Here is a 26544-nt window from a genome sequence, read left to right as displayed (position 1 = left end):
GCAGAGACCAGACCTTCAGTTGGTTTTGTTCAAATGTAGGTGGTGACAGTGTTGCTCCCCTATTGGCTAGGGTCCCCACCTCATAGTCTTTTGTGACTGGATAGTTTTAAAAGACTCAGCACAAATGAAATGAAGGAAAATTAAAACACTTCAGTTCTGAGAAGGTAACAAGGACTTTGTGAAAATAAAAGTTTTATGAGGTGGGAGAGATAAAAAGATTTAAATTCCTTGTTATAATAAAACCTTTTCCAGTGTAATAAAACCTTTTTCTTTTACAGAAAAGACAGCTATTTAAATTGTTGTTTTTTTGTGCTCCCAAAGGGTCCATCAAGAGATTAATAAGGCTTTACCAGTTCAGGCATGCAGGGATGACCTGGTCAATCCAGTTGTTCTAGAATGTCTTCGTGATCCTCTCTACCGTGGTGTCTGGTCTGGATTGCACTTTGGGTACACCTTTGGGGACCAGGAAATGTCTGATCACACACAGCTTCCAGGCTGCTGTGGTCATTCATGTCTACAAAAAAGGAGAAGAAAGATTGAAAACAAGAAATCAGAACATGAAACAGTTCTCCTAAATGATTTTAGGATTTCTGTCCTCTGGCCATGATAGAAATGTTCATAGACACAAGGACATTTCCAATGTCTAGCCAACACAGAGCTGGCTGTCAAGTATAAGACTCAAACCGGCTTCTTTCTGTGGTTCCCACCCTACACTTTCCCACCAGCTTCTTTCTTCTGTTCCCAGAAATAGCACAAGCTGCTGGATCAGGCTCCAAGCAACCAGGGTCCCATTACTAAAGACTGAGATATTCCTTCTTTCTTGTGTGTCTCAATAGTTGTATTTTAGCCTTCACATTATCAATTATCAAATCTTACAAGGGCATCACACATGTCCTTAACTTGTGATTTTCAGAAAATTCTGAATTAATGAATAGTATTATCCCATCTTAATAGATAAGGAAAATGAGGCATAAGTTGATTAAATAACTTGTTAAAATAGTATCAGTTACTGAACAAAGCTGTTAATTTTAGGTGAATACTCCTATCTTAATGAACTTTCAGAGTGTTCTTTCTTTTTTTTCAGCCAATGTTCATAGCATCCAGAAGCATGCTTGTCTACCCTCTTACCTCATGTCCCCTTTAATAGTTTTTAATGAAAATAAAATTTTTCCCTCACATAAAATGTCCTGATTAAGGATTCCCCTCTTTCTACTTTTCCCACCTCCCCTCCCACCTGGAGTCACTCTCTGTCTTTCCTTAGAAAACAAACAGGTTTCTAAGGGATAAAAATAAAATAAAACTTAATAAGATAAAACAAAGTAAGATTAAAATAAAAAAGGAATTGGACAAAACAAATGAACAGAAGGAAAAGAACCCAAGAGAAAACAAGGATATGAGACCCACTCATTCAAACACTCAGGAATCCCATAAAAATCACTAACAGAAGCCGTAATATGCACAGAGAACCTGGTGCAGACCCGTGAAGGTCCTGTGCATGCTGCTTCAGTTTCTATGAATTCGTGTGAGCTTTGCTTAGGTGATTCAGAGGGCCTTTTTTTCTTTATGCTCTCCATTTGCTCTGGCTCTTACACTCTTTCTGCCTCTTCTTCATGGGTTCCCTGAGCTCTTAGGGGAGAGATTGGATGGTGACATCTCATTTAGGGCTGAGTGTTCCATGGTCTTTCACTCCCTGCATTATGTCTAGCTGTGGGTCTTGTATTCCCATCTGCTGCAGGAGGAAGCTTCTCTAATGATGGCTGAGCAAGGCTCTGATCTATAAGTATAGCAGAATGTCATTTATTGCTACTTTTTCTTTTCTTAGAACAGTAGCATCTGGTTTTACCCTAGGTCCCTGGGCTATCTAGTCTCAGGTTTTTGTTACATAAGCACTGACAGATACAGGTTCCATCTTGTGGAGTGGGCCTTAAATTAGATATTGCTTAGTTACTCAAACAAGCTCTGCGCCACCATTGCCTTGCAGGTAGGGCAGCATTGTAGATCAAAGAGTTTGTGGTTGGCTTGGCATTTATGTTTCTCTTCTGGTAGCATGCAGAGGACCTTCCCTTATCAAAGACACTAGAACAGAGTGGTAAAGGCTCTATGTAGGCACTAGCTTCATTTCTCATATTTGACGAGTTGTATGAGTGTTTTCTTCAGCAATGGGGCCTTGCTGTCAGTTTGTGGAGAACAACTTTCCTGAGAAGAGCTCTCCTGTCCAGATGATTGACAGGACCATTTGTGATGCTTAAAGGATGAGTCAATAGTATGTCTTTGTATTCTTATAATCTTTAGAACAGTTTAGAATATCATGTCTCTACTGAGGACTTGAGTGGTCCTTCAGATCCAGTTTTTTTTGTTTGTTTGTTTTTTGTTTTTAAACAAACAAAAACATAAGGGACAGAATGTGTAAAAAAAAAAAAAATCAAAGGGAAATTGTAGAATGTATCTATAAAACCTCCTGAACAATGCACTTCAGCAATGGGCTTTACTTTTCTCCTCTTTGTGGGAAATTGTGTCCTAATGTTGGGGGTAATTGTGATGTTTCCAGCTGCCTTCTACATGGTATTGCAGATTCTAAGAAGGGCATTTGTGATACTTTTTCTCCCCTTAAATTAGTATGTTCTTGGGGACATAGGAGAGGATTATAGAGCTTATTTCTAAGAGTCTGCCTTTCATGATCTCCAAGTCAGCTAATGTTTACCTACCTGAGAGAGGATAAGCCTCTTTATTCTGTCCTCCCCCCTCTCCATTCCCCTCCTCATCCTCTTCCTTCAAGTTAATACTATCATAGGCTCCCAGAGCAGTTTCTGTTTCTCAAAGTCTTCAGGTCAAAGTAATCGAGATATGCAAATAGCAAATAGCATCTAACACATTTTTGAGATGGTATATCCTGTGCTCCTTCAGCTGAACTACTGTTCAGGACAAGAAGAAGGTCCCAGATGTTTCAGAGTCAGCTGTGATGTTTTATGCTGTCAACTTGACTGGATTTAGACTATTGGGGCTGTGGATGTCTCTATGAGGGTGTTTCCAGAAAGGACTGACTGTGAGGCAAGAGCCATCCTGAGTCTAGACAGTACCAGGACTAGTCTTGGAGCCAGGAGGGAATAAAAGGGGAAAACCAGGAAATCGCTGAGTGTGAATGTTCTTCTTTCTCTGCTTCCTTGTAGACGTGAGACGAATAACTTCCTCCTGTGTAGGCTCTTACTTCCAGGACATTCTGCCCAATTACACAGGTCTAAGAAATTACGAGTTGAGCATTCTGAGAGTGTGAGCCCAAATAAATCTTCCCTACTTTGAGGGTTTTTCTTTTTTGGTCAGGCATTTATCACAGTGATTTAAAAAAATAATAATAAATTAATGCACTTAGTTTTGGCAAAATACAAAGAACCAAGATGTACCGGTTACTTTTCTATTGCTGTGATAAAGCACATGGATGAAGGGTTTACTGTTTAGTTCTTTTTCTTGGGACTTTGGTTCCAGAGGGATAAGAGTCCATCCCCATCATGGCAGGGAGGTATTGTAGCAGGCAGAGGATGGATGGAGCAGGATGCTGAGAGTTCACATATGGAACTGCAAGCACACATCACAGAAAGAGGGCCCTGGGAATGGTGTGAGGCTTTGAAAGCTCAGTGTCAGTCCCCAGTGACATTCTTCCTCAAGCAAGGCCTCACCTCCTTAACCTAAGCACAGTACTGCCATCTGGGGACCAAACATGCAATGTATGAGTCCATGGGTACATTTCTTATTCAGAAATGCTCCTAATTCAGATGGACTGAGCGAGTCAGAGATCCAGTGCTACCAATTAGAACAGCACAGAGAAAATAACTATTCCACTTAAGATCAGAGAACTTACCATTGTTCTCTTCATAGGCACTTGTTTCCAGAAAGGAAGGGAGACATAGGATCCAGGCTCATTTAAAATTTCACTAAACTGGACATATACAGAGCTGATGGATAAGAAAATATAGGAATATTAATGTGAAATGGCATCGCTTTACCTAGACCCACCAGGACTTACAGCAAAAGTAGATTCAAAAGTCAGCCTGATTTAATGAGAGACAGTGGTGATCTCACCTTCACACTACATTAGCTGGTGGCCAACAATGCAAGAAACACTCAGAAAAGCTAGGTTCCCATCTGTGAAATGAAGTTCCCACACCCTGGAGCTGACCTCCAAGGGTGAATGGTTGTGCTGGATAGGAAACTGAGAATGTGATTAATACAGCCTTTATGAGAAATGTCATGGAGGTCCCTCAGGACAGAGTCTAGAAATACCAAACCTCCCAGCAATCCCTGTTCTGGGTGCATATCCAAAGCGATTAAAATCTGTATCCAAAAGACACATCTAGACAGACCCCTTCTAGTCAGAAGCCATTGGAAGATATGGTCAGTAATAAAAAGCTGCTGCCATTGACTAAAGCATTTAAGAAACACATACTCACTGCTCTTACTTGGCAAGATGTTCAAGACATCTACAAGGAAATAAGTCATCACATATTAGAAGGCCCTGTGGTGTTAGTTACTACAACGTATTTAAGAGATTAAAAACAACTTTTTAAGTTTGTTGATTAGCATATTTACAACAAATAAAAGCCTTTAAACTTTTCCCTAAAGTTTTGCATGTATGGTTAGGAAAGTACATATGGAAGACAGTAGTGTTTTAGGCTGAAGTTGCTGTCAGACCTCTCAGAGCTCTATTCCATTGTGAATCTTGACATAATTTGAGCAAACACATGACATCATTTGACTACTGAAAGAATGCCATAGTTAATGTTATAGTTAATAGATACTTGACAACCAAGATATATAAGTATTCCAGGGTAGAACATCCCATTGCCCCTCCCTCAGATCATAAAGGGAAGAAGCCATTATAAAGCCATTTTAGGTAAACAAAACATTGTCTCTATGTAGTGTAGCAGTGTCCTTATAATTGTTGGAGGTAGATTTTTAATCAGACGTTGGCCGTCTTGTTTTGTCTTTGGACCATCCCAGTGGTATAGTTTGAAATCTTTGAATAAACTAAGAAGTCACATGATCTGATTCACTGTGTAAGAGACACATTTGCTGTTTTCAACTGAAATGTAAAGTGCTGGTAGGTCGATTATATAAATTTCTGGAAGTTGCCACCAAATGCTCTGTCGTGTAAAGAAATGATGTGGGTCTTTTGTTTTGGTCTTTCATTAAAAAAAAAAAAAACAAGAAAAGAAAACAAACAAACAAACAAAACAAAACAAAAACCCCCAAAAACCTCCTTTACTTTAAGTTTCTCTATTAAATGTCTTGAGTTTTTGTTTCACAGTAACATAAAGCTGCTTGATATCAAGATAAGCAGAGAAATGCTGGTATTGAAGTACCCCTTTGCTGTTTCAGTGAAGCTTATAGGACATTCTAGAAAGACCACCCATTAGTTCTGTCTGTCCCCTGCCATGCTGAGGAGTTAAATCTCATTTTGTGAACTCATGCCAGAGAGTTCCAGGTGGTCAGATGCCATTTGCTTTTGATGGTGCATGTGTTTGCATGCCTTCATGCTTAACATCAATTGTGAACAACACAGGGCTGGGGAGCTGAAAGCTATCTTGAAAGAAATTAGATTATAGGGAACACGCAGTGATATTGGCTCAGGGAAGGCAGCCTCGAATTGGAGCAGAGTTTTGTTTCCAAACACCTCAATGAATTTCAAAATTGTCACTGTAAGTTCATTATTGGTTCTCTTTAGCCCCATGGCACTAACCTTCTGAGAGTGGTTGAAAGTTGAATGACTAAAACAGAAATAGATTATTTTGGGTCATAGCACTCTGAGGAAAGGGCTAAAGCCAAATCTTTTGTGAACTAGTTGTAAACTATCCATACTAGGATTTATTAGCTGACACAGCATCTGCCCAAGGAATCACACATTATTTTCAGTTCACTGGTGTGTACATTTTCTCCAACTGCTTTTGTAAGATTTAATTCAGCAGTTTGCCATCAGCAAGAATGGTGAACTAAATGAACATGAACCGAGAAGTGAAAACAATTACTTTTCGCTGGCTTAAATTTATTTATTTATTTATTTATTTATTTATTTATTTACTTACTTACTTACTTACTTACTTATTTATTTATTTAATTTACATACTTCATAAAATGGACATTCTCATCGAAAAGGAGTAAAGGATTTCACTAGAGGCGTGTATATAATGAGACATTCACTTGCTGAGGGCCCTGGGAGTATACAGCAGGTGACAACTGATGTGTGACAAGTCAACCCACCAGATGTATAACTCCCTGATGGGGAGCCCCACCTGGCAAAGCTGTGGGGTCACTGGCTATGGAAACCAGTTGTTTTCTGTCTATAAATTTCTCATGAGCCACCATTATACCTCCCTATAAGAACAGCTGTGGGTGCTTTCCACAGCCCTTTGGCAGTGTGTTTTACATCTCTGGGCACACATTTAGCTGGGATTTCTGTTTAAGCTGTGTAATTCTGATGAACAAAAATATTACCAGAATATTCTTCTTTAGTGACACAGGAAAGTAACAGTATTCTCAGTCTCAAAGACAATCTTTTACACATTTTTAAAAAACCTTAGAACAAAATCTATACAGACTAAGCTGCCCCTACAGAATATACACAGAGACTAATTCCCAGGTGTTGTTTATTGCTAAATTAAGGCCAAGCTGTTTACATCAAGACATAGTCCTTGCAGTAGCTCTCTTTCTGCATCTACCCTAACTGTTCAAAGTTCAGCCAATTGTTTAATGTCTGGAACCCCTCACCAACTTAGAGCTACGCACATGGGCCAATGTGACATTACTAGCCTAAGAGAAACTACGTGACTTATTTTGTGTTTTGAGAATGGTTTGGGCCCCAAAAAATGTGACTTATAATTGTCCAGTGTTTGGCTGAGGGAAAGTAGCAGCGGCAATGTGGAGAGAGACGGCTGTGAGCTATGTGAGAGCACTGCCAAATGTGAGGTGTGTGTGTGTGTGTGTGTGTGTGTGTGTGTGTGTGTGTGTGTGCTGGGTGAGAGAAGAAGACGAAGCATGAGAGAAGTGTGAGGAAATAAGTGGGTGAAAGAGTGAATGAGTAAAGAGTGAGGGAATAATGTAGAAGTGTGTGTGTGAGTGTGTGTGTGAATGAGTGTGAGAGAGAGAGCTGTGTGTAAGAGCTGCTGCTAAGTAGAGGAGCTATGCCTAGGAACTGTGTAAAGAGCTGTATGGTGAGAGAGCCGTGTAAATCAGATGTTTAGCTGTGGCTGTGTGGAGATTTGTAACTGTGTGGAGGCAAGGAAGGTGAGTGAAGCTGTGTAGAGAAGAGATGTAGAAGAAAACTATATGTAAAAGATGTGTAGACATGTAAACACAGATGTAATTGAGTATAGAGATGTATGGCCATATGTATGTAAGGAAAGACATGTAGCTGCATGTTCAGGATGTAGCAATGTAGCTGCAAGTTTTCCTGTGTCCCACCTGGTCCTGTAGCTGCTCAGATTCAAGTAAACACACAGAGGCTTGTATCAATGACAATGGCCTATAGCTCAAGCTTCAGGTTATCTACTTCTTACATCTTAAATTAATCCATTTCTATTAATCCATAAGTTGCCATATGGCTGTGGCTTACCAGTATTTTCCCATCTTGCTTCTCCTGGTGGCAGCTGGCAGCTCTGCCTCCTTTGCCTTTCTTCTTCCTGTCTCTTTCCTGGATTTCCCACCTGCATCTAAGCTGCCTTGTCATAGGCCAAACAGCTTTATTTATCAACTAATCAAAGCAACACATATTCACAGCACACAGAAAGACATCCCACAGCATAGCAATGTGGAGATACATAGCTGTGTGGAGACAAAAGAGTCAGAGACCATTTTTAAGATGAAGTAAAAGAGAAAGTTAACATTAGAAAGCATGTGTGTTTTCTTATTTTACCAGTCAGGTAGAAATTTTTTTCTAAATACCCTCAAATATAAGAAGCCTAGCCCTTGCTGCCTTCATGGATTTTCTTGCATTACCCTGGAGGTGGCCTTGGAGCAGGCTGTCCCTACGTTCCCAATATTTACTCACACTCAAGTGTCAGCAATACTCAGTTTGAAACTGTATGCACTGATCTTACACAAACTCTCTGTGAGACACTGTGATAACCTTTAAGAATAAAAATCAGCACTCATGACTACCAGGAACTTGTTATCTGAAATCAGGCATGCAAACAAATGGCAAATAGTGTATTAGTCAGCAGTCAATAATGATAATAAAATAGCTTAGACAGTCATTTTGGTATGGAGAAAAGATTTGTTTATGTTCGTGGTTAAGGAGATTTTCAAGCATGACTAATTGGCATCATGTCTTTGGACTTGTGGTAAAGCATTACTTCATATACTCCTTCATGGCAGAGCAAAATCGCTCACTTTCTGAACAAGGAAACAGAAGAAAGGAAGAGGAAGTTGATTAGCACCTCAGTATCCCTTTTAGGGCATATCCCTAGTGATCTAAACCATACTCGTTTAGCATGACTGAGCAAAGTAAAGATTGTGTGATATTGTGAGAGAGCTAGCTGGAGAATCAAGTCTTTAACAGACTGTGTTTTGGAACATTCAAGATCTAAGCTAGAATAGATGATGATGGAGCTATGGACACAAATGCATCATGGTGTGGTGTCTATTCCCTGCTAAATGGAATTGGTTGCAATTTCATGGAGAGGCTTGCTATAGAAATAAGCCCATGCCCTTAGAAATACTGCTATATGGCTTTCATTATTTATTTCAGTTCTGCATGAAGCTGGGAACCACTTCATTTCAAATCTTTAATCAATTCCATAGTCCTTTTATTTATAAATCAATGCAAGATCCACTGCAACTTTGTTTTTGATTCATGGTGAGGAAGGGGTAGTAGGCTTAGGAGGAGGATAGGAAGGGGATAATGCAGTCATGTGACATGTGACTACCCTGTGTGGCAGTTTGAACGAAAACTTCTCCCCTTCAGCTCAGGTATCGAAATACTTGGTTCCTAGTTGGTGGCGCTGTCTGGGGAGGTGACAGCATTGCTGGAGGAGGTGCACCATTGGTGTAAGCTTTCAGAGTTCATAGCCTCATCTTACTTTTGGTTTAATTGTTCTGTTTGGTGTCTGTGGATAGTGATATGATCTCCCAGCTCCTGTCATCTGCTACCTGACTTCCTCACCATTACAGACTCTCCCTCTGGAACCGTGAGGCAAATTCAACTTTTCCTTCTATAAATTGCCTCTAATCCTGGTGTTTCATCACAGAGACAAAAAGGTGACTAATGTAACATTATTGTCAAAGCTAACCACATTTTCCAGAATGAGTGGACTTCCCACGACTTTCTAAAAATCAATGAGAATAAATTTCTGGTGCTTGGTCCTATCTCTTTTGGAGTATTTTTTTTTTTTTTATCAAAATGGACATGGCCAGCTACTTAAACAGCATGGAGGACTTCTCAAAATTATTTAAATGCCAGAGATTCTTTCAAAGTCACTTTCCATAGCAATTGCTTTAGAGAGGATGCATATTTGAAAAACAAAGCAAAATACTCTTGGATCTTCAAATTGACTGTTAAATATTGTGTTGGGAGCAAGACTGTGGGTTCTCTTCTTGTTTGTTGATATGGAAATCATAACATCATGATTTGAAGGATTCAGTCCATTTTATATGTATTTACAATGAGATTGTTCGCACACATGACACTTGTAGAGGGTGTCCTGAACTGTGTTTTGTGTTAATAAAAAAGGAAGCAGATTTAGACAAAATAGAGTAGAGATTCTCTGTCTTTTATACAATTAGTTCCCTTTTAAAGTTCTTAAAAATTAGTGTTTCTGTTTGGGCCAATAAAATTCTTAAAATGCATGTGTTTTTTAATGGGATAGGTTATTAAGTCACTACAATATGTTAGCGTATTTGGTTAAGGGTTTACAGTTAATCATTTTAGGGCTGTTGGTTGTTTTTGTTTTGTTGAACTTGGTGTCTATCCTAGGCTGTCTTTGAGCCTTGCAAGTGCTGTGATTGTAGGCTCACACCACTTTGCCCAGATTTCTGGAATGTTTTTTTTTTTTTTTTTTTTTTTTTAATGTAGACACATAATGCTAATGGGAAAAGAGAGAGAAATGAACACAGTGCATACCAGTTGTTACTAGAGGATAGAGAATATTGCTATCTCGCCAGTGATTTTTACAAATAGAAATATCAGTTCACCACTTTCTTTTAGTCATTCCATCTACCTACCTAATCTCTATATTATCTATATATTATACACATGGGAATATATTTATTAGAATATATAGAGAGATAAGTAGGTATTAGTATCAAAACATATATCTTTTGGGTCCATCAAATTGTGGGTTGAGTGGAGTGGACTTACTACTCACAAATGCCTTTATGTCTGAATGGTTTAAACAAGATCATGGAAATGCTTTACAGCTTTCCTTAATATGAATCAAATCAAATGTGATACAAGCTTCCCAAATTATACATCTTTTTTTCTTTCTAATTTCCAGATCTTAATTTTCCTTTTTTGGACATGATTGTAAGGGAGTATTAACAGCAACAGCTCAGTATTGCTGCAGGGGTTGAATTCTTTCTCTTCTGTGTCTGGTCTCCCTGTTAAGCTATGGCCAGCAGCAGCTGCTGTACCAGCAACTTGGCTAAATTCAATCTCCCTGGAATGTCTTCAGTGTGTATAAAGCCACGATACTCAGTAAGCAAAGGAAGACGTGAAATGCCAGGGAGACTGTAGCTCCTGGTTGCTATGACTCACAACATCTGTGACCCTAGATCAAAAACTGGCCTGACATTTAATGCTCTTGGGCCATTTTAACTCACTTTAATTATCACTGAAAAATATTTTATTCAAATGTTTTAGTCAAGTATCCTAACAAGTGAATGTGTGCTTATACTTAAGCAAATTTTTAGCCACTGGGAAGTTAATAGGATGACTAAAAATGAAACTATCCAGTATCAACATTTAGGAATAAAGGACCAGAGTACTTTTTAAATTAAAATATAAATACATCATTTCCCTACCTCCTTTTCCTTCCTTTTACCTTTTCCATATACCTACATACCATATACCTCTAAATTCATGGTCTCTTTTGTTTTGTCATACTACCAGCACAAAGAAGAGTGTCTGGAACACATTTAATTACTAGACAATAGCATAAATTAGTGGCAAGAGTGTGTGGCACATTACTTTCTAAAATTAGTAATGATAGCCAATCTATTGAGTATATTCTGCCACATATCTTCCCAAAACTGAGTTTATGTATATAAACTCAATATCAACAGCCACAGACATACTCTGTTAAGAGCCTAGCAATGAGTTAACCCAGAAGTCTAACCCAAGGAGGCAGTTGTGGTGAGGAAGGGGTAGGAGGCTTAGGAGGAAGATAGGAAGGGGAGAACACACACACACACACACACACACACACACACACACACACACACACTCAATATATACCTATAACTTGCTCTGTTCCTTTAGTGTTTCTTGTTTGTATATAATTTCAGGGCTGACCAACTAATACCAATTAGAGGGTTCTTCCCAAAATTGAGTTCTTTCTCCTGTTCTCAGCTTTCTTTACCTGCCTTCAGTTCTTTGATTTGGATTAGGGCCCTATGAGATATCACCCTTTCTTGTTAGCATGTATCTTAGTTATGTTTCTGTTGCTGTGGCAAAATCCTATGACCAAGGGAACTGATGAAAGAAAGAATTTAATTTTGTTTACAGTTTCAAAGGATTAGAGTCCACGATGGAACAAAAAATACAGCTGAGGGCTTACTTCTTCATCTACAACCATGGTCAGACAGACAGAACACTGGGAATCTCAGGCAACTTTTGAAACCTCATGTCCAACCCCAGTGACATACCTTCTCCAACAAGGCCACAGCTCCCAGTCCTTCCCAAACAGTTCCACAGGCTTGGGACCAAACATTCAAATGTATGACTCTCTAGAAGGCATGCTTATTCAAACAACCACAGAATGCCTACTGGTGCTGTCCTCCTTCAGGTCCTATGTAGGCAGCCATATTATTAAGGTATTATAGTGAAGTTTCCCCTGTCATTTCTGAGACAAAATCTCACAGCAGATTTCCTGGTCCTCTGGCATTTACAATCATTTTTTGTTGTTGTTGTTTTTTGAGACAGGGTTTCTCTGTGTAGTTTTGCTCCTTTCCTGGATCTCACTCTGTAGCCCAGGCTGGCCTCGAACTCACAGAGATCCGCCTGGCTCTGTCTCCTGAGTGCTGGGGTTAAAGGTGTGCACCACCAATGCCCAGCCATTTACAATATTTTTAACCCCCTCTTCAATGGTGTTCCCTGAGCCTTAGGTGAGGGAGTTGTATTATAGATGTTCTTTGCATTTTGACCAGTTAGGATGCTTTGTAGTGGTTTCCAACTGTTGCTTTCCTCCTTTGGAAACTCCTGGTGGTAGTACTCCAGTCCTAATGGGTGGTTTTCCATCTGAGTTTCTGATCAAGGTTCATTAGCACACTTTGAAAAACATTTCCTGAAGACATGAAATGGAATCACTTTCTCACAGTTTCATTCAATGGCAAGACAAACTTCAAGAAGAAAATGAGCTGCTCATGTGAGACATGGGGTGAAGCAAAGCAGAAGCTTTAGGTAGAAGAGATCTAGTCATTCAGAAATAACTGGGAGCTTAGAAGACCCGGGAAATCATTCAGTTATTAAATAACCAAGGAAATTCATTAAATATGTATCCATTTCATTTATAAGTGATACTACATTACATAGCTCCTATATTTACCCTTAAAGGTGTGTGTGTGTGTGTGTGTACTGCCATTAAAATTTTTCCTAGGAGCTCTAGCACTTAATGGTGCAACACAGGAGAAATACAAATTTTCCTTAGCTCAAACATTTAAAAAAATTAGGAAGATTTTATAGTTTATGTTGGACAAGAATAAAGAGCTATGCATATTTGAAGGGCAATTCCCTGGAAGAAAAATATTCTTATTTTTGTCATTCTGAAAAGCAGTACTGGCATTAAGGCGAAGTATATCCCGGCTTTACTCTGCTTCAGAAAGGGCAATGGGACAAGTGAGGTAGCGGTGGAATTGAAAGGCCAACTGTCCTCAAGAGTGTGGGCTGTAATACTTGACCTTTTTAAGGCATTTGCTAAACAATTGTCTGAGGAAGGTTCTGACTAAGACATTAGACAAGGTGACGACCTACAGGGGTAATTTCTACACATATTCTTCAACGTATGTTGTTTGTGTCATGTTGTGTGCTACCACCAATTGACATTGAGGGAGAGAGGCTCCAGAAGGGCCAGACCCGTCCTAGAGGCCTCTCAAGGCAGGGAGCTTTCTCCTGCTGGTAGAAGAAGGGATGGACAGAGAAGTGTTCAAGGTGCCATTGCTTGGTTGAGCACAACTTTGGAAAATACTTAGGTATGGTTGGTGAGCAGGATATGGCTTACAGTCCTCCAGGGAAAGGGCTTGCACACCTGTAATCAGAAGGAGCTGGATGAGGCCAATAACTTGAATGATCTTGAGAATGAATTTATTATTGTGTATCTAGATTAGAGTCCTATACATCTGACACCTTACTTTATTTTTTGTGAGAGCCTGGAAATATAACCAAGGTTGCCTAGACTTGCCTTATAAAAGATGTTTTATTTATTTACTTATTAATTTCTTTATTTTTACGTGTACATGTGACAGAGTATGTAGGGAGGGCAGAGGAAAACTTGAAAGAACCGGTTCTCTCCTTCTACTCTGTGGCTCTTGGGATCAAATTCAGATTTCCAGGCTTTGAAGGAAGTACTTTTGTCTGCTCAGCCATCTTATCAGCCAGAGATATTCTTTTTAAAGATGTGTGTGTGTGTGTGTGTGTGTGTGTGTGTGTGTGTGTGTGTGTGTGTGTCTATGAAGGCCAGAAGAGGACATTTGAGTACTTGGTATTGAAGTTACAGGTAGCTGTGCATCTATCAATGTAAGTGCTGAGAACTAGTTTTGGGTCCTTTGGAAGTGCAGCAAGCACTCCAAACCCCTGAATCATGTCTCAGCCCATGGCCTAAGACTTCTGAGTCATAAGATAATAAATGGTTGATATATGAAACCCTCATGATTATAGTGACTTGTTATACAACAAGAGAAAACCATCAAAATTTGCCAGAAATATCCATTTCATGTATAAAACTCTAAAAATTCTGTCATGTTTTTGGTGACCATGATGATGTATCTTGTAGGTTTATCACTGGTATCAAATGTATTACTTAATATAGACAGTGGGGGAAGCTCTCTCTCTCTCTCTCTCTCTCTCTCTCTCTCTCTCTCTCTCTCTCTCTGTGTGTGTGTGTGTGTGTGTGTGTGTGTGTGTGTGTGTGTGTGTGTATGTGTGCTGAGCAGAGGACATATAGAAAACATCTTCTATATATTCTTGCTTTTGCTGTAAATCTAAAACAGCTAGTTTTTAAAATTCTCCTCCTTGTCAAAACACAAACAGTTAAGTCTATTTAATACCTATTTAAGAAATAAAATGGCTTGCAAGAATGCTACTGTCTATAAGGTGAATGAATGGGAAGCACCCGGGAAAACAATGTTAGGACTGATGTTAGTTGCTTCATTTATTAAAATATTTTAAGGTTCACGTGCTTTTTGTTATTATTTAAACACAGAATGTCTTCTCTAGGCTCTTTGTGTTTGAACATGTGGTCCCCAGATGGTGGTGATGCTCTGGAAGGCTAGGGAAGCTATTTTGGAGATAGAACCTTCCTGGATGAAGTAGGTCACTGGGTGTGGGATTTGAGGTTTTATAGCCACTCTATTTTTTTGTCTACTCTCTACGATTTTAGAGGCAGTGTGACCAACCCACTGCCTCATTGTCCTGCTTCTACATCTTCCTACCCACGATAACTATTCCCTCAAAATGTATCCAAAATAGGCCCCTCTGCCCTTAAGTTGTTTGATGTCAAGTTTTGCATATAGCAACAGGAAAAGTAACTACCATGCTATCCCATTCATCTTCCTGACTATGACTAAAGCTCTGAAATAACAAATAAATTTATACATCTATCACTTAGCATGCCAGTCTTTTCAATCAAACCTTTGGATGGCTCCATGGGTTCCCTTGGAGATGAAGAGATGAAAACAGCTCATTGGACTGATGGGGTTTTTACTTAAGTGGATTATCAACTAAGGGAAATGGCATTTCACATCTGGGATGGTTTTCTGAAGAATCAGGAATTATGATCTTCAGAGTTGAGGACAGTCAGAGGGGCTTAACAGCATATGTACCTCTCCCCACTCAGTAACTGTGCCTGCAGGACGTGGGGCTTGGTCCTCACTAGTCATCTAGAGCTTTTGCACGAACAACATTTTTCTTCCTCCTAGAAGGCATCTGTGCCCTCTGCTTTTTTCTTTTCAATTTCTTGACTAAGTTTAGTGCTCTAGCTAAATTAGACTTTTCTTATAGTACCTGTAAATATTATGTCCATCATTTGTGTGGTTTAGTGGACTGGTGTGTCTTTTTGTAGAGAATTGAATCCATGTAAAGCTTAGACTGAGAGTCTTATACGCTAACTCATTTTCCATTTTGAACACAATTATAGAACACATATCAGATGCTCAAAATTGTTTTGAGTAGCAAAGTGGATAATTATGCTGACTCTTCCCAGAACTGAATTGCTATGTCTAGAGCTGTAGCTAGTTCAACCTCTAAAACCGTAAGTTATAATTGGTTAAAGGTAAATACATGACAGCAACTCAATTTCATGGTCTCATCCAGCACACTTCAAACTAAGTTTTACTTTGTGGATCTACATATTATATGTTAAGCAATTACTGTGTTTCCACTTTTAAGAAATCTAAGCATATTCTATATCATATGGATGACTCTCTGAGTACTGAGGACTGTCACATGACTTCATTAAGCAAACAAGTTAAACCATGCTGGTGCCATGTTATTGAAAGAGAAGAAACAGATTATTTGAGAAAAGAAACAGCTGCATGTAATGACATCTGTGTTAGAGCTAAGTAAAGGTCAAGAAAACAAATCTTGCTTCACTGTAAGAAAGAAGTGTTCCCAACCACTCAAATGAGTAAAATAGAGGGCCATTGGAGAACAGGGAGCCAAATTCTCTCCCTCAGCATCACATGTACTTCAGAATTTCAGACAAACCCTCATCTATGTTAAACTACTATTAAAATTGTAAATTTTCCTCATTTTGTAATTTGAAAAAATATTAGGTAAGAGCCATCTAAGGAATATATATATATATATATATAAAACACAATATGGTATGGTTTATTTCTCATTCAATTCGCATTAAAATGAATGTAAATCAGTACTGGGCTTCCGGGGACTTCCTTTCCTTTAAAAGTTACCTGGTGAGGTCTACATTTCAGCTGGTCTGACTAGTGCATTTGCTAAACAGAAGCAGGAGGCTCAGGAAAGTATAGTAATAAGGGAGGAAAGTCATTTTCCTTATGGGTTGTTAGCTGATACCTTTCATAGCAGAAGACTGATTAACAAGAGAAGATAAGCTTATGAGCACACAGGTGGAGAAGGCCAGGCATGGAGAGGGTACAGGGAAAAGTAAGTGAGGGCAAATCTAGCTATCTGAACTTCTGTGGGTTCCTTCTCTGCAGACAAGATGTTTGCTGGCTTTACTTTCTCCTTCCCTTCTTGACACTAAGATGGTGACAAGGTCACAAATGGACTTTTTTTTTTTTTTTTTTTTTTTCCGAGACAGGGTTCTCTGTGTAGCTTTGCACCTGTCCTGGAACTTGCTTTGGAGACCAGGCTGGCCTCGAACTCACAGCGATCCACCTGCCTCCGCCTCCCAAGTGCTGGGATTAAAGACGTGCACCACCACCATCCAATGACATTTCTTTTATCAATATAAATTTCCCTTACAGAAGGTTCATTTCTATACTGTTGTCAATTTTTTTCTTTCTGCTATTTCTCAAACTAATCCTATGTCCAAGAAGTGTATTTGGGGGTGTAGCCTTCTGATCTCCCACAGCCATATTTTAAAAGGATCTTCTGCCTTGATATGTAGCCATTACCAGGTTGGATTGTATGTGTTAGTCAAGCCTGGTGTGTTGGGAAATTCATCCTCAAATTTATGTATTGATAGACTTTGGAGATGGGACTGGGGCCTCCTGAGCGCCTTTATAAGAAGAGAGGGTCTAAAGAGATAGGTGGGTAGTTAAGAGCATTGCTTTGCTCTTCCAGAGGACTGGAGTTCAATTCCCTACACCCATGTGGTGGCTCACACCTGCCTGTGACTCCAATCCCAGAGGATCCGACATCATCTTCTTATCTCATAGGCACTGGAGGAACAAGGTGTACAGACATATATTCAGGTGAAATACACATACACATAAAAAGAAATAATAGGAAAGTTTGTTTTTAAAGAGGAAAGCAGAGCTAACAAACACACTCTACTTCTCTGTAAGATACCTTCCTCTTGTTAAGACACAGCACAGTGGCCCTGTCAAGAAGTTGGCAACTGCAAGCTGCGTTTCTTGGCTTTCAGAGCTGAGAGAAATGTCTTTTATTTAGGATATGACATACTTGTGATATGGCTTTCTATTATACCAACAAGAAATCGACTAAGAAACTGGCACTAAAGAAGGGAATTACTTACAATACTTTCTATCTCAACTAATTTTATGATATATTCATAAAATTAAACTTCAGACTGTCTCAGTTAGGGCTTCTGTTGCTGTAATGAAACACCATGACCAAAAGGCAAGTTGAGGATGAAAGGGTTTATTATTTGGCTTACACTTCAGCATTACTGTTCATCACTGAAGGAAGTCAGGACAGGAGCTCAAACCGGGCAGGATCCCAGAGGCAGGAGCTGATGCAGAGACCACAGAGGGGAGATGCTTCCTGACTTGCTTCCCATGGCTTGTTCAGCCCACCTTAAAGAACGCAGGACCCATAGCTCAGGGATGGCACCACCCACCATGGGCTTGTCCCTCCACCATTGATCACTAAATGAGAAAACCCATTACAACTGGATCTCAAGGAGGCTTTTCCTTAGCAGAGGCTCCTTCCACTGATGACTCTAGTGTGTGTCAAGCTGATACAAAAGCTACCCATTACACAGTACCTACTTATTTTTTTTTTTTCTGATTGAAACAACTAATCTTTGTATTTCCACCAAGTTCTTAATAGGAAGGCAACCATTTTGTGTGGGTGGACTTGGAACAGTCACTTGAGAGATTTCCTTATCTCATAGATTCATTGTTGTCAAGTGACAGCAAGGAGATGGAATGCCTTGGTCTGTGGTTAAGAATGACCAGCAAGTTTATCCTTGAGTAAGCTTTTATAGTCTAGTCATATTGAGCAGAGAGGAACATGGTGATTTGAAGTTGAATTTGAGAACAGGAGACCACAGGACTCTCAAGCCCCTGTGGCAGTCATCATGTAGATGACAACTGCCGAACAATTTTACCTTTGTCATGAAAAGTGTTGATTTGGATATTCAAATTTTGATTAAAGGAGCCTTTATGAGATTCCATCAAAATTGTGACCTAAGTCAATTAAAGCTTCGTTGTTGCTTGCAGAGTTTTTGAACTGGGCTGGATGATGAAGCCTCAGGCGTGACTCATGTACAAAGAAACAAAGAGCCCACCCTGACCTTGTGGGGAACATTAATCTGCTTCTGCTGTCAGTATGTACTTCTCAAGTGCCTGCAGAAGGAATACCACAAGAGACTCTGTAGGTGGCGTGACTTTTTTGTCTCTTGATCCAGACAAAGAGAAACAGAGACACTAGTTAGAACTGTGAGATAGGAACATGCAAAATGTGGTGAGGATTTAAATGACAAATTTGGAAAGTCTAGAAAGAGGTTTGAGTTTCAGAAGGAAAATTTATGTTTGAATAACCTAAATATGTGTGTTAAGGGAAAACAGAATACAAAAATTACATGAAACCAAAACAAAAATCCAGGTGATGGCCAGACAAACAATGGAAAATGGTACGTTTTCCATTTCTTGACAGGAGGCTTTCAGGGGCTCTTTTTCATATCAGGATTATGAAAGCAGTCAACAGCAAGGATAAAGAGGAGTGTTGGGAGTTTCCCTTCCAACTCTTTGGAATACTGGCTAACATTTTTACATCAACATTGCAGATGAAAAACCCGTTAGAACAGCAAGGATCCCACGCAGCCCCGGAAGGGCATTGCGCTGATCTTTTCCTCCTTCGTCTTTCATCCCCCTGCATTCATTTGCCTGCTTTCCCTTTCTTTCACCATCTGAATGGAGCCTTGTGTGCCCAGCTGGACCCTGTTTATTTTTAAACGTTCCGTGAACTCATAAAATTACAGGCTACATTGGGAGCTTTTCTCTGAGATCCAGTGTGTCACTGTTGGTTCTGAATGTGTGTGTGTGTGTGTGTGTGTGTGTGTGTGTGTGTGTGTGTGTGTCAAGGGAAAAAGAAAATGAAGGATCCGGGAAAGGGTGAAATTCAAATGAACCATTTTCCATGTGATTTTCTCCACATCACACCAAGTTATGAAAGTGTAAAGAAACAGGAGTTAAGAAACAATTTGGATAGAAACTGGGACTACAGCAAATCCTAGTTCTCAGGAACAGTTATGAATTTGTTAGGGAACATACTGCTTGAAGAAAAGAAGGACCATTGAGAAAGCTGGCTAGTCTCCTTTCTAAGCTCCATACTTTGCTCTTTGTAGCAACTCTTTGAAAATTATTATGATCTCTGACAGAATGGAGAACTTTAATCTCCAAGATGATGTATGATTTCTGAGAAGAGTATAAAGGCAGCACAATATCTGACAATGGTAATGAAGGACCACTATTCATAAGAACCATGATAGTAAAAATGTGAGTCGAGTTTAGTTCGAGAAACCCATCATCTTTTCCCACTTAGTTTCTAAAATAAACAGCAGCCTTCTTATATGAAAGCTTGGATTTTATATGGTAAAAGGAAAGCAGGGTTTGTGTTGTCTTTACATAAATAAATGGTTCAAATACAGAGCACTTAGGACTTAAGGTTTCTAATGTTATTTTATTAATATAGAATAGGTAATAAAGTGAGACTTTTTTACATAAATAGGTGTGGAAATTTCAAAAGTCTTATTTTACGAAATTTCAAGATCAGAACATTGTATACCAGGTATTGCATTTCCAACTGGGGCATCATATAATCACTAGAGAAAATATATTTCCAGAAGTAGAATATATGCAGTCTATCGTGAATGTGCTGAGAATCTAGAACTTTCTTTCCTCATCAGTTGTTGCTTCCTGACAACTCTCTTAATTATCTCTGATCAGAGTTCACCATCCAGGGGTATAATAAGTAAGGTAAATTTAACAGCTCGGCAAATTCTCTTCACCCCCTAATCCCCCCAAAAAAACAGGGAATGGAAGATAAAAGGTATGAAAATGCAGAGCCCTAATTAATACTAACAACATGATTAACACTTAAGTACCATATGTAGAGCCATGGAACTCCACCACCAATCATGACTCAGTTAAATTTTTTACTGAACAACTGACTCCTTCAGTGGTATTAGGTGAAATACTGAGATTATTTCCAAATTAAGTTGTAGAAAGAAACTACCATTTAAAATAAATTTTCATTTTTTTTCATTTTTCTTCATTAAAAAAATTCCTACTCACTCCACATGCTATCCCACAGACACCCCCTTCTCCCTCCTCCCTCCCTCCAAACCCCCCAGCTCTCTTTCTCAAGCCACCCCACATCCCCACATCCCCCAAATTGAGTTCTCCCATGGGGAGTCACAGAGCCCAGCATATTGAGCCTAGGCAGGTCTAAGTCCCTTCCCACTGCACCAAGGCTGTGCAAGGTATCACACCACAGGCACTGGTTTCCCATAGACGAGGGACAGATCCCAATCCCCCTGCCTGGGTGCCCCCCAAACAGTTCAAGCCAAATTTTTAATTGTGTGTGTGTATACACACTTGCGTGCGCGTGCACACATGCTCATAACTTCAGATCCCTTCATTCCCGAAGAGGGTATTGGATACCGTGTAGCTGGGAGCAGCCAGACATGGGTGCTGGGCGTCAAATTCTAGACCTCTCCAACAACAGTACCACTGAGTTGTCTGTCCAACCCTAAGAAACTGTTTTTAAAAGTACAATGATTTTTTTTTTTTAAAAGATCTCCATCAGTTACAAAGAAATGTGTTCTGGATGATGGGTGAGGACTGACTGCACTTTAGCTATAGGTATCAGCACAAATATTTAGAACGTAGTTAGGGATTATGATGCTTTAGTAAAGCGGCAGTTGCAAATTCTCCTCCAAGATCCAGGACTTTGATAGCTCTGGGTAGCAAGAGAAATACTCTTCCCTAGGGAGAAGCACACCAACTGGCTATCCAACACCAAATGGTCACCTGGAAAACATACACACAGGTAGCATTATACAGACTGAGCAGGTTGTGTTTATGTATTCAGGAATAGATATGTATATCTAACTAACAATAGTTAATAGAAAAGAAGCCATGAATGAGAGAGAGAGAGAGAGAGAGAGAGAGAGAGAGAGAGAGAGAGAGAGAGAGAGGTTATATTGAAAATATTAGAGTAAGGGAAGATAAGAAGTGATAAAATTGTATTACAACATAAAAAATAAAAGAAATCTCACTGGTTAAGGATTTCACTTTTGTTCCTTTAAAAGGAAAAGGGAAAACCACTGGGAAAGGTCTATGCAGAGAGACTAGAAAGCAAAACTCCTATTCTCCACTTACTGAGTGATTATCAATAAACAGATATACCAAATCAAAAAAAAAAAAAAAGAAATCATTTTTCTAAATTTTTGTACAATGAAGGTGTCCTTTGCTCCATAGCATTCTGAAGTTGTTACAAAGTACCCAGTGCATGGCAAGCACCATATTGGGCATCAAGATTCACCATCTGTAATTTCTCCAACAGCAATTCCAAGGGTGCACTTTTTAAGTCTGGTTTGCAGTTGAGCAATGATGTCCAGAGATTGGCAGATGTCTTCTTACCACTAGCATGTCAAAAGAACACCAAGGTTAAAGAGAAGGTCCATTTCGCCTTTTCTCTGCTGTGGGGAGCATAGACCTTTTGTTTATCCCTCCTAAACTAATCCTAAATTGAAAGAAATATAGATTGTCTGACCCCACAATGAAGTGTTACATCACAGGCCCAAAGCAACAAAGCTAACCAGTTATACAATAGACTCTCCAAACTCATGAGCCCACATAATCCTTTCCTCCATATAAGATGACTGTCTTGGAAATTTTGTTATAGTGCCAGAAAACACACACACACACACACACACACACACACACACACACACACACACAGTAATGTGGAAGAAGGCTACTAATTTGTTCTCACAAGAGTTCTGTAGTGGAATGAATCTATACAACTAAAGACAGGTTGACAATAGAAACACAAATACAAGTTTATGATTGTGAATGTGTCACGCGTGTATGGAGACACCTGTGACTGAGTAGTTCTGAAAGTGGCAGCTTTGGATTTTAGCTTATGTAGCTTCCTCAACAAACAACATTACATTTTAGGCAAATAGAGGGATAATGGACTTTAATCTGTAGGGTAGTAGACTATGGCAAACAAACAAATGGCAGATAAAGGCTGGCTAAGGCAGCTTCTTAACAGATGTCTATGTGATCAACCCCAAGCAATAAGGGTCTACAGCTGTCTCCAGTGGTTAACCTCCCCTTTCCTGGGGAGAAGGGAGAAGTTTGTAGGGAGTTTCCTCCTATCCTCAAAAACCTCTTACTGCTTTTAGGCAGACAGAAGGAACGTAAAGAGGCTCACATTCACTTATTTGTATTTATCTTCAGCTCAATAATCCTTTATTTTGGGTGATATTATATGCTGGTCTTCTACAATGGGAAAAGTGGAAATTATTGCTAACACTATAAAATTATCAGTACATAACTTGCAGAGCTAATGAATCGTACCAGATATCTGGGAAGAAATAGAGAGAAAACTTAGAGAAACCATTTATCTGAAACCCTTGTCTATGTAGAGTGGTGGAGTTTGTCTGATGTCCAGCATTCAGGAGCTGCAAAGGGGATGATGAGGAGTTGAAGGCAGCCTTGGTGGCTTGAGTGTGAGGTCAGAGGGCTTGTCACTAGACCCTGTTTAAAAGAAAAACCAAGCACAAATAAACCATGATAACAAGTCTTTATTACCTTCCCCAGCTGTCCCATGTTGGCTGCCATTGATAAATTAAATTAAAGGTTTTGTAAATAAGGTGCTAGCTTCTATAAGTTAAAAAATAATATTATGGAGTTTTAACCCTTTTCCCATTTCTTATTCTCAAGTTTTCCAAAATGAATGAATTCTGCTGTCTCAGTTATGATTAAGGGGTCATTAGCTCTAACTTGACAACTGAGTGCCTGCTGCTCTGAGGAAGCACCATTCTGTCAGGGAAGGTCACCGCCTCAGCTTCCAGAGCCTGTTGTTGTGAGTTCCTAGTGACAGCAGAAAGTGACTGACAGAGAATTCTGCGGAAACTTCCTTCGTATGTCCTCAGTAGAGGTGGGTTAGGAGATCTAAGGTGGAAGGGCCCCTGTATGCACTCCTCATTTACCGCTCATGGTGTAGCAGCGATGGGAAAACCCTCCGCCTCCTTCAGGAGTCAGAAAGAGGCTCTTGTGAAGATGAAGTCAAGCAGCTCAGATGTGAAAGCTCACCCTATGTGAACAGAGAGGATCAGGATGAACAGGGTCACTACACAGGGCCTTCCAAGAGTAGGAAGAGATCGAACCAGGTCTTGCTCAGAAATTCTGGTTATCCTGGACACTGAAAAGAAGCACATTGTTTGATAACTGTAACTTGCTTTCAGGTTTAATAGCCATAATTTGATAATTGATCCTATAAAAATGGTTCCTGCTAGATGGGTGAGGAGATTTGCACCTTTAATCCCAATAAGACTGTCTCAAAACAAAACAAAATTAAAAAAAGCTTTTTCTCAGGAGTTGTGTCTGCACACAAACACAACTTTAACCTGAGCTTCTAGCAGGTCTCCAGTTCTGTCACTTTCAAGCTGAGTGTCCTTCAGCTGATTGTCTGACATACCAGTCTCTGGCTCAAGAGCTAGTCCCAAACATGGTGTAGTTCCCATTCGGATGGAGAGCATTTCATATAACACAGTAAGAGGCTGGAACAAATCAGAAGAGGGTACCCAAAGAAGAACAGGGGTGCTGCAATGTACAAGCTGCCTAATGATCCCCGGTACAAGCAATGTCACATCATGTCTGCTTTCTTGCCTCTTAGGTGCCCCTGGAAATGGAATTCTGATAAGCCCCCTTTTAAGCCCCCTTTAATTAAGATTGTATGGAATGTTTTCTGAGAACATGTTTGTTGAAGCATGAGAGCAATAAGTCCACAAGTAAATTAATTAACCCTCAAACTTTAGGGAAACAGAACAATAGCTATAAAATGCATTTGATTCCCACACAACTTTTGGGTTATTAAAATAACGAATTTTCCAGAATAACATACAATAAAGACATGTGTGTATGGGTTGGGAGATGATGATTTCAGAAAGGAACTTTCATTACCTATTTCTATTTATAAAATGATCATAGAAATTGTCATGACAGAGAACAGTATTCAAGTTCTGACAAAAATAACAGTGTTGGTATAAAAAATGAAGTTTTAAATGTTCCAGCTCAATATTAACTTTTGTTGATAGACTATGTAAGTGCTGCAACAGCATTATTGGAGTTTATTTCGTTGTCATGGTGGGATATTGACTTTGATGGCTCCTACAGTCAGAGGATGAGCCATTCTGTGAGAAACTGAAACAAAGAATGAAAAGCTATAGTTCTGGCTTTTGACCACATGTGGAGACTTATTGATTATTCACTGTGTGATATTCTGTACTTTTCTGGTACACTTTGTAGTAAAATTGAAATTACCTCAATTACTGACGATGGTAATTGCACTGATTACAGAGTTGCAGCTCCACAATGGTTGCATAACATGTGTCAAACAAAAGATTTTGATCGTCTGCATGAATATTGATCCATGGACAGTAGCATCACTAATCAGAAGAAATCTTTTAGGATCCAAATCTACTGGTGATATTATTACTATCAAAGAATACTGGACTATTACATCTTGACTGCTTAACAACATTTCATAAGTAGGATTCTCAAAAGATGCATTTTATTCACAAAACTTAGTGCTTACAATGGATAATGAAATACATGGACAGAAAAGAACATTGCTTGGCATGTATTGTGCTTTGTTAAGCCTGCAGTCACTGATGTCTGCTTTTCAAATAGCTAGTTTCTCCATAATTTTAAATACAATGATCTATTCTTTACCAGTCAGAAAGTCCATTATGTCTAAGTTATGGCTTATACTGGTCAGAAAAAAATGGATGAAAATTGAGGAAAAGAATTAAAGTTCTAAATATAATAATTATATTTATAAAAAAATTAAGCAATATTGAAGACTCATTGGAAATCCTTATTTATAGACTGTATTTGGTTACCAATACCATTTTTAGTTTCTCAAAGCAGAAGGCATGAGAAAAATATTCCACTGCAAGCAAATCATATAGGCTTTCTAGAGGCCATTTGATGTGCACACCAGAAAACATACAGTCTAGACTGTGGCCATTACAATTTAACAGCAGCATTTATGTTCCAGATACTGTGCCAAAGGATGAGTCACTCTAATATCCTTATGCCTGATGGGCTTTGCCTTGTCTAGTTATGCAGATATATGTATGTACTATTGTCCTGCTTAAGAGTTTTAAAAGCATTGTTGGTAGAATAAAAGAAGTCCTCTGTCTTTCCATTACATCACTTCAAGACAAGGCATACTTTAAAACAAATGTTTTCTACCTTCTCCATCCACTTATCACCCTATCTCAGGATTCCATCCAAATACCAGTAAACAAGGAAATTTAAGATTTCATTAAAAAAACTATTTCTGATCCAAGTTTGCACTTATTGCACAGGGCTACATTAAACACAAACTTGAAAGGCCTAGTTTACTGTCCCTCAACAAGTGATACCTAGAAAACATGTAAAGCTGAGGGGAAATGCTCCAGCTAAGTCATTTACAAGTGGCAAATGTCTGCTGCCCAGTAGATTAGGAGTGCATCAGGAATATCTCATGTAAAGGAAAGACAGAACAAATTCTCTGTGTAGGCTTGAGTATCTTCTTAGCATAGGGGCAATGTCACATAGAACAATAACATTTGGACACTCGGTACAGTATTTCTGCCATGTGTCATGAAATGTAAGAGACTTTTGCTCAGTTTGGGAGCTATGCTTTACTCTGAATCCATTATAAGATTTTTTTTATTTTTCTTTTATATTACCTATTTATCAATCAATCTAACTATCTATCATCTATCTATCCATTCATCCATCATCTATCTTTATCATCATCATTTCATTTCTCACTTATATATTACTATTGTTTTATAAAATGATGATCATACATCTATAATTTCCATTTAATTTTATGTGACTCAGTTGTCATGTTAATGAATATTTGCTTTGGGTTTTCTTGTCATTTAAGACACTATTATACTTGCAGTCTTATTTTTAATCACTGTCTACTCTATATGCAGTTTGCTTCTT

At 39.1% G+C, this 26544-nt stretch overlaps 1 protein-coding gene across 5 annotated transcripts in view; it reads left to right on the top strand.

The window, feature by feature from the left end:
* The window catches only part of C2H8orf34 (chromosome 2 C8orf34 homolog), a 401050-nt gene that overhangs the window by 258952 nt on the left and 115554 nt on the right, over positions 1-26544 (top strand). The gene's annotated exons all lie outside the window — the stretch shown is intronic.

This window comes from Onychomys torridus, chromosome 2, assembly GCF_903995425.1.
Source record: "Onychomys torridus chromosome 2, mOncTor1.1, whole genome shotgun sequence".
Lineage (NCBI taxonomy): Eukaryota > Metazoa > Chordata > Mammalia > Rodentia > Cricetidae > Onychomys > Onychomys torridus.
The sequence above is the reverse complement of the archived record's forward strand: the minus strand, read 5'-3'. Positions and strand labels throughout refer to the sequence as shown.